The sequence below is a fragment of the Aulonocara stuartgranti genome, assembly GCF_965226115.1.
Source record: "Aulonocara stuartgranti genome assembly, chromosome: 4".
Lineage (NCBI taxonomy): Eukaryota > Metazoa > Chordata > Actinopteri > Cichliformes > Cichlidae > Aulonocara > Aulonocara stuartgranti.
In genome coordinates, this window is record NC_138942.1 from 16,119,307 (window position 1) to 16,128,946 (window position 9,640).

The following is a 9,640-nucleotide window of genomic DNA, read 5'->3' on the forward strand; positions in this document are numbered from 1 at the left end:
GTGGAAACTTGAGATTTCTTGACTTGAATTCAGAACTGAGGTTACTTCAACCTTGGTTTAACTATGATTTTGTAAGATTGGAGTCTCTATGTCCAAGTCAAGATCATTTTTTCCATTGTCCTTTTTGCTCAATTAATCAGCAGAATCTATTATTCTGCACAAACACTATTAAACAAAATATCCCGAACCTCCTAAAATCTTCTTCTCCAAGACTTGCCAGACTGTTGTGTTTGACCTCATAACCCACTTTGAGATGCACATTACTGAGCACTATATTGTCTTTAATTGTATGTTTGTTTGTTTCAGTCAGAAGGTGTGTTCATTTCATTCTCACTTTTTTCTTTCTTCATGGAGGAAGGCTTTAATTTTAGGAAATATCCATTATCACTTTATCAGTTACACCGTACTAATACTGCATGTTCTGGAAACCTTCCACACAGATTTCGCTCCATCTTGAAATGCTAGCATCACACAGTTGCTGCAGATTTCTGGGCTTCACATCCATGATGTGAGTCTTCTCTTCCACCACATCCCAAAGATCCTCTACTGGATTGAGATCTGGGTACTGTGGAGGTCATCTGAGTACAGTGACCTCATATTATGTTCAAGAAATAAAGTTTGAGATTAGCTGAGCTTGTAGCTGGTATTAACTATCAGAAAATGGGTACACTGTCACCATATAGGGATAGATCCATGGTTTCATGTTCTTTATGCCAAATTCTGACTCTATGTCTAAAAGTTGCAGCATAAATCAAGACTCACCAGACCGGGCAAGTTTATTCCAATCTTCTGTTGTCCAATTCTAATGATCTTGTGTGAACTGTAGCCTAATTATTCTGTTCTTAGGAGTAGCACCTGGTGTGGTCTTCTGCTGCTGTAGCTGAGATGCTCTTCTGCATACCTTGGTTTTGATGTGTGGTTGCCTTCCTTTCAGCTCAAAGCAGTCTAACTGTTATCTTCTGACCTCAGGCATCAACAACACGTTTTCACTGCTGCTCACTGATATTTTCCCTTTTTCAGACCATTCTCTATAAACTCTAAAAAGGTGATGGAAAATCCCAGTAGATCAGCAGCCCATCTGGCACCAACAACCACACCACATTCAAAGTCACTTAGATCAACTTTCTTTTCCATTCTGATGCCCAGTTTGAGCTTCAGCAGATCATCTCATTCATGTCTACATGCCTAAATGCATTGAGTTGCTGCAGAGTAGATATTTGTGTCAACAAACAGTTCAACTGTACCTAATAAAGTGGTCGGTGAGAGTATTTTGTAATTGTCTTTCCACAAGCTAAATGAGAAGATTGATACTCCTCTTGTGGGTGGGCGGCAGGTAAGAAGCTACTGTCAGCAACTAAAATAACAGCGTAAAAGAAGTGTTTCACAGTTTTGCTGTCAAGCGTATCTTTATTCCTGGTAGAATTTGTTTCAGTACACAGAAGATAGCTGTTCAAAGTCTTTTGCTTGGTGCTGTTGGTCAGTCAGTTACTTGTAAACAGTCTGTCTGGAAGTCACATACTATAAGTCCTAAAAACCCTCCACAATTTTCTGTGCTCAACAAATCTACTTTGTTTTGTCCTTATGAAAATCCCCTGTATAAAGAACCAATCCCAGTGCAACTACCCACACTACATACAGTGGGACAAAAAAGTATTTAGTCAGCCACCGATTGTGCAAGTTCCCCCACTTAAAATGATGACAGAGGTCAGTAATTTGCACCAGAGGTACACTTCAACTGTGAGAGACAGAATGTGAAAAAAAAAATCCATGAATCCACATGGTAGGATTTGTAAAGAATTTATTCGTAAATTAGGGTGGAAAATAAGTATTTGGTCACCTCAAACAAGGAAAATCTCTGGCTCTCACAGACCTGTAACGTCTTCTGTAAAAAGCTTTTCTGTCCCCCACTCGTTACCTGTATGAATGGCACCTGTTTGAACTCATCATCTGTATAAAAGACACCTGTCCACAGCCTCAAACAGTCAGACTCCAAACGCCGCCATGGCCAAGACCAAAGAGCTTTCGAAGGACACCAGGAAAAGTATTGTAGACCTGCACCAGACTGGGAAGAGTGAATCTACAATAGGCAAGCAGCTTGGTGTGAAAAAATCAACTGTGGGAGCAATCATCAGAAAATGGAAGACATACAAGACCGCTGATAATCTCCCTCGATCTGGGGCTCCACGCAAGATCTCATCCCGTGGGGTCAAAATGATCATGAGAACGGTGAGCAAAGATCCCAGAACCACACGGGGGGACCTGGTGAATGACCTGCAGAGAGCTGGGACCAAAGTAACAAAGGTCACCATCAGTAACACACTACAACGGCAGGGAATCAAATCCCGCAGTGCCAGACGTGTTCCGCTGCTGAAGCCAGTGCATGTCCAGGCCCGTCTGAAGTTTGCCAGAGAGCACATGGATGATACAGCAGAGGATTGGGAGAATGTCATGTGGTCAGATGAAACCAAAGTAGAACTTTTTGGTATAAACTCAACTCGTCGTGTTTGGAGGAAGAAGAATACTGAGTTGCATCCCAAGAACACCATACCTACTGTGAAGCATGGGGGTGGAAACATCATGCTATGGGGCTGTTTTTCTGCCAAGGGGACAGGACGACTGATCCGTGTTAAGGACAGAATGAATGGGGCCATGTATCGTGAGATTTTGAGCCAAAACCTCCTTCCATCAGTGAGAACTTTGAAGATGAAACGAGGCTGGGTCTTCCAACATGACAATGATCCAAAACACACCGCCCGGGCAACAAAGGAGTGGCTCCGTAAGAAGCATTTGAAAGTCCTGGAGTGGCCTAGCCAGTCTCCAGACCTCAACCCCATAGAAAATCTGTGGCGGGAGATGAAAGTCCGTGTTGCTCGGCGACAGCCCCAAAACATCACTGCTCTCGAGAAGATCTGCATGGAGGAATGGGCCAAAATACCAGCTACTGTGTGTGCAAACCTGGTAAAGACCTATAGTAAACGTTTGACCTCTGTTATTGCCAACAAAGGTTATGTTACAAAGTATTGAGTTGTATTTTTGTTATTGACCAAATACTTATTTTCCACCCTGATTTACAAATAAATTCTTTACAAATCCTACCATGTGGATTCATGGATTTTATTTTATTTTTTCACATTCTGTCTCTCACAGTTGAAGTGTACCTCTGGTGCAAATTACTGACCTCTGTCATCATTTTAAGTGGGGGAACTTGCACAATCGATGGCTGACTAAATACTTTTTTGCCCCACTGTATTTGAACCTCTAGCTCATAGCTCTGATACACCTCATTTGAAAATCCAAACTGTTTATGTGTCAAACTGTTTATGTGTCAAACTGTTTATGCCGATTGCCAAACTTTGTGTTTTGCAACCAAACAGGAAATGGGACCCAAACTGTAGCAACTAAATGTTAAGTCTCAGCTGCTGACAGACCTGCACTTTCCAAACTGAGTCTACAGCGTGACTCAGTGTCACAATTCTTACTTTGCTTAACATGTGATGGACTTTCCAATAGCTTGGCTGAGAGCTGTGAATATTTTATATGACACGCATTAATGCACACCTCCATGTGTAGTCAAACAATAATCCGCATGATTTTACCTGAGATGCATTAAACACTAAATTGTGATTTATGCTTAGTATTTTGGCACCGGAGAGCATTACTGTGTGAAATATCCTCTTCCTGGTTAATTCTGAGTTTCTTTTACAATTTTAAACGCTGTTGACCAGGGAGGGGAGACATATGCAAAGCGTTAAAAAAGATGAGATCAAGTGCTGAGATGAGCTCCGAGCTGACCTGAAAATTGAATGAAGGGGGGAGGAGAGGTGCAGGGGGAGGAGAGGTACAGGGGGAAGCAGCGGATGATGTTGGGTGGTGCATTTGCTGTAGTCACATCGCAGGACTGAAGCAGGTAATGCAAGCAAACCAGTGTTCAAATGCATGCCTATTTTTGGCAGGTGTGATTGTGACATTTTTCTGCATCAGTTTTTTTTTTCTTTTGCATTAATTTATTGAAATAGGACAGTTTCATGTTGTGCAGAGCCTCAAAAAGCTGTCAATTTATATAATTTCTTTGTTTTGTTTTTATTGTTAGGGAAAAAACAGGTTCATGCAGGAATGTGACAAAAAAAAATGCAGATTTTACCAATGATTTGCATCATTTTGTTTAATAGAAGGACACTGTAATATTTTTGGGGTAAACTGTCAGCTGTATTGGACTCAAAAGCTTATTTTCATAGTGGTATTAAAGGATCACAGTTTAGCTGTGAATCCTTGCTGGGATCGTCATGCTTTTATCTGTGATCCTTTTGTCTTTGATGTTGCACTCTTCAACAGGCTTGTGTGCTGTATCCTGCATCAATAATCTCTTATTTATAATCACTGAAATTGTTTCTTGATTAACAGAAGAGCTGGGCTTTCTTCAGTGTTTTTTGAACGATACACTCATTGCTAAACTCTTAAGTGAAGTAACCTTTGCCACTGGGTATTTAACTGCAACAGGTCTTGCAGGATTTTTGCTTTAGATGTAGGGACTCACTTACAGCTTTATGTTCAAGTTCTCTGAAACACACTGTCGTCTTTGTGAGCCCAAATAAAGACTCTACTCATATGTGTCCTTGGATCCAGAATATCAACTCAACTTTGCCCTTCAATCAGATGGTGGCAGGAAAGAAGTGGCCGAGATGCAGGGCTGGATATTAAACCAAAGAGCATGAAAGGAGGAAATCCTGCTGCCCTCTGCTTCCTGTGACCTCTGTCACACACGCCACATCACACCACGGTCAACCTCGTCACCCTACACAACAGGAAGGACATGCAAACCCCCGTCATATCCCCCAGGTTTAAGTTTGGTCCAGCATTTTGGATATAAACACACAGAGGAAGATGGATCAGGAACTTCCATTCATCAGTAGAATAATAACCTCCCATAAGGACAAAATCCATCAAAATACGGATACGAATAAAATTGTCACTGTCACTCACTGATACTAGATACCAGAACACATAGTACTCCTCAGTAAGTCTGTTAATACATTTATCTATACAGCAAGCTATGCTATTTGTCAGACAATAGCAGTAACAACAAGAATAATGCCACTAATAATGCAAGTTTTAAACTTCATAAGACTAAATCAGATGAAATTCATATGAGGGAATTTTACCTAAATTAGAAATTAGAGCTCAACATTTTTCTTAGGTAGTAAACATGTTTTTTTCTGCTCTAAATTTGAACTTTTAACTACAGACAGAATAGAAAATGGGTATTACTACCGTGACATCCCATATTGCTCTAAAGTCCAATTACAAAGCCTGGAGATGAGCGTTTCACCACTGTGACACATCATTTCTTCACATATTGAAAGCAGGTGTGATAAGTAATGGATGGACTTCACTGTACAACTGTATGACCAGTCAATCACTAATCACTAGCTAATTAGTGTAGATCCTTTTTATCACTTAGAATGACCAAAAAAAAAAAATCTAAAATATACATAATGTTTCTAACCGTGTCCATAAACGCATCAGAAAAGTGTTTTATGAAGGTTAGAACAAGGGAACATTTTCTCATTTAGGACCAGAAATCTTTTTCCAACCACAGGTTGGTTGGACCACAGGCTCCCTGCTGACCAATCAAAAGAATGTAGATCTAAGGCACTGCCATGTTAGGCTCCCCTTTAACACCCCCAAGCTATTGTACTTTCTAAAAGTTTCTAAATGTTTCTCTTGTTTTCTTTATGTGCTTGAAACATGAAAAATGAGTTCAGTGATTTATTGAAACATGTAAGCATATGCGGAAACATGCAGTTCTTCAGGATTCTTTAAGGAGATGTAAATCTCTTCTATATGTTCTGGATTCTCCGTCAAGATGATCCCAAAATGCTCCTGTAATGTTAAGGTTCAAGTACTGGGGAGGCCAATCCATGACTGATAGTTTTCCACTGTGAGTTAAAGGCCGATGGTACTTTTCTGTGTTCATATTTCCAACATTTTTGACAAGGTCCCCAACACCACTGGCTTAAATGCAACATCAAACAAGACCCTCCACTGTGTTTTACAAACGGCAGCGGAGTCTAATCCACCGTCCAGCTGGGGTCTTTTTGTGTGCAGTTTATATCTTCTCCTTGCTTCTGGGTTGGTTCTCCCGGGGTTCCTCCCACTGTCTCAAAACATGCAATGCTAGATGAAGCTAAATTGACCATAGAAATTAGAAAATGGTCATCTGTCTCTCTGTGTCAGCCCTGAGAGAGATGTTAACCTATCCAGGGTGTACCCCACCTCATGTCCTTTTATAGCAGGGACAGGTTCCAGTGCCCCCGTGACCCTGAAATGGATAGGTGGAAGAAAATGGATGGATGGATATTTGATGGCAGGGCTTGTGGTGGTTGCAGAAATATTTGGGTATGGACTAAAGGGTAGCGCAACTCCCATATATCAAAATATTACTCAGATTACTCACAGAAGGGAAGTGAAATCCCTGGAAATGGTGGGTGAAATGATGGATCCAGACATTTCAGGGGGTTGGGTTTGCCGTGTAAAGTGATTCCACTTGATTGCACTGTGAAGGATTGGAGTTTTGGGGAGATGGAGACTGAGCAAGGTTAGGGATGTGAAGGGGGTTGCTTATTTATGTAATTACATACGGCGGGGTCAGGAGTTTTTAAGGGAGGACGTGAATGCCTTCTAGGCATCGCCATGGTGACTGGAGCATATAAAGTGGTCTGACTGCTCAATCAGGTCACGTGAAGTCAGTCAGGAGTACCACAGACGTTTCCCATGATGGTTGGCCTAATCTACCAGACGCGGTCCTCCCTGGGGGCATGCACCCTTTGCAGCACGAGACACAACTCCACACATGGTCACTTCAAGGCATCATGTTTTTTGTTTTCTTTGGGGGGGGGGGGGGGGGATACTTTATGACTTTTATTTTATTATTGAATAAAACAAGTAAATACATTCTGAGTCTGGGTGTTCAGTTGGCTCTTTACTGAAGCTATCTGGGACACACCGCGTTTCCTCTAATGACTCATAAACACATTATCCTGACATTTATGTAGACTAGAGCGTACTGAGGGAGTTTGTGTGCCAGAGAGACAGACTCAAGAATCTAAATGCTTTTAATGCAACTACTCTGACTTTCAATGAGGATGCTCTGCTTGACGGGTCCAGTGATGGCATAAATGGACAGTAAAACTATATTTGTCAAACCATATTCCCTAAGCTATCACCAACATTATGTATATGACCCATTTTCCAGTTGTAGCGCAGAGAATATTCAAATCAGAGCCTTTTTGTGCATGTATGTGTGTGTGTGTGTTTGTTTTGTGCATGCTATTTCACATCAGTCTACCACATATGCAAAAACTTCATAGCAATTGGAGCTGAATAACAAAGACTCTTTCTGGTTTGATTATTGGAGGGGCTTCACCCAGATTCCCCCTTACTAAACATTCCCTATTTCCTGTTTGCTATTTCTCAATCACCACCAGACAAAAATGTTCCAAAAAAAAAAAAAAAAATCCAATCCAAAGAAAGTTTTTCACTTTCTTTTCTACTGCAAAAGCTGAAACTGGCACACATGTCCAGGAGTTAAGCTTTAAAACACATGGTTAGGTCATTAAAACACTTTGTGTCAGAGTGCAGAGAAAACAAACACTGTCTGGATGCATGTGCCCAAAAGTCCTGTCTACCCCACATCTCACTGCACTAAACTGGACTTTGCTGGATTGAAGGCCTTCAGCGGGTTGTGTAATCTGCTGGCCCTGCTGATGAGCAGAAAAGGACTCTTTTTTGAGTTTCTCAATGTCCGCTCAGGACTTTTTAACCATTACTTTGTTGGAAGATGGAAAAGCACCATTAGAGTGAAAAAGAAGAGCAAAGACACAGAGCTGCAGAGTCACAACAATGATGATGTTTTGTATGCATTTGTGGTAATGATTATTAGTCAAACTGAGCCTCATTCCATATGAAACAGGAGGGAATTTGGGCCTTTAACCTCACGGCGACATGAAGCAGCATTAGGAAAATTGACTGTGTTATGGCTGGAAAATGGCACTTTGTTTAGGACAGATCACCGAGACTGAAACATTTGTCTAAAAGAGACACCTATGAATAAACAAATGAATGAATACATTAAAACATCTGTTCGTGCTTGACCACTGGAGCAATGCACACAGGAAGCGGGACCTCCTCCTTCTCTGTGGAGGCAGGAATGCTATAATTGAAACCACGTGTGTCGTAGAAACAGAGTCTGCCAATATATCTCTTTCTGTATTCTTCACCCCCCTGTTTCCTAACCTGATGGCTCTTCTTTCTTATGCTCTCATCCAAAAGTTAAAATGATCTGAACTGCTCAGAGAGAACAAAATGCTGTCTCTAAGTGTTTTGTGAGGCCACAGAGCTCACTGGATAGATAGATGAATCCCAATTTTGGGCACATTGGAAAGGTGGGCATTTCCGGCACACAGCAGCACTCTCCATGAGCTTTTCTATTATTGGTTGACGATTTTCTGTCTGTGTAATGATTGGATCAACACTTTTTACCACCCCTTTTTTGGAATTTTTAAAAAGTAGTTCCTTGGACATGGGCTCCTTTTTTACTCATTTTCATTTCACTGCCATTAGATGATTAAAAAATAGATCATGGAATAGTTTCAATCTTGGTCACAATTTAAAGTAAATGCAATTACATAAAATTAAGAAACTACAATAAAGTATTAAGATTTTTTCCCAATGTGTAAATAGTATTTAAAAATACACTAAATATTTAAATTAAATGTAAATATTTTAAATATTTTGCTTCCAGCGAGACAGATTTTCTTCTGTTCTTGAGCGCTTCCTGAAGATCTTTTAGATGTAATTTTCAGTCCAGGAAGGGAAACAAGGGGAAAAGACTGAGGTATGTCTTATGGATTGATGACTTTTAGGTTCAAATCATTGTCAATGTGTACAGAGGAGGTCAGGGGAGAGGGGGAACCGTGAGTGTAAAACACGGAGACTATCTATTATGGTTTGGGGCAGCATTTCACCTGGAGAGTGTCTAAACAGCCTAAGAGGTTTCAGGCAGTATTGGAAAATAAAGGTGGTCATACCAAACATGAACTTCCAAGCTCATTAGAACTATACAAACTGTTTGTCTGCTTGTATGTGTTTGCCTTGTATACTGTATTTCCATGTATGCTTACATACATGCTACAGCTATTTCCCATTTTCCTCTGTGCAGAATAATATTTACTACAAACCCAGGTTATAATCGTGGAATAAAAGTAACTTAAAACTGTAGTACCAGTAAATTTCCAGCAATAATTTTATGCCTAAAATGAAAACAACAAAAAAGCACCGCGAATTCCCATTTTTTCCAGATGATCCGCATATTTTCCGCATAACTTAATTTTAAAAAAAAAGTGTCTGTATATCTGGTAACCGGTGCGCTCTGTAGTCACGTGAGTACTGCTCGGCGATGAATGCTGACTCGCAGCACAGCCGGGATGCGATTAACACCTTGGATCTTTCCGTCTGCGCTATTATACGAGAACTACTTCCGGTTGTGAGTTCCAAAAATAAAACTCACTCTTCAATTTACCCCGTGTCTCACCTGTGCTCGAGCATGGTTCGTTTATTTTGAAGTCAAAATAACAGTACTTCC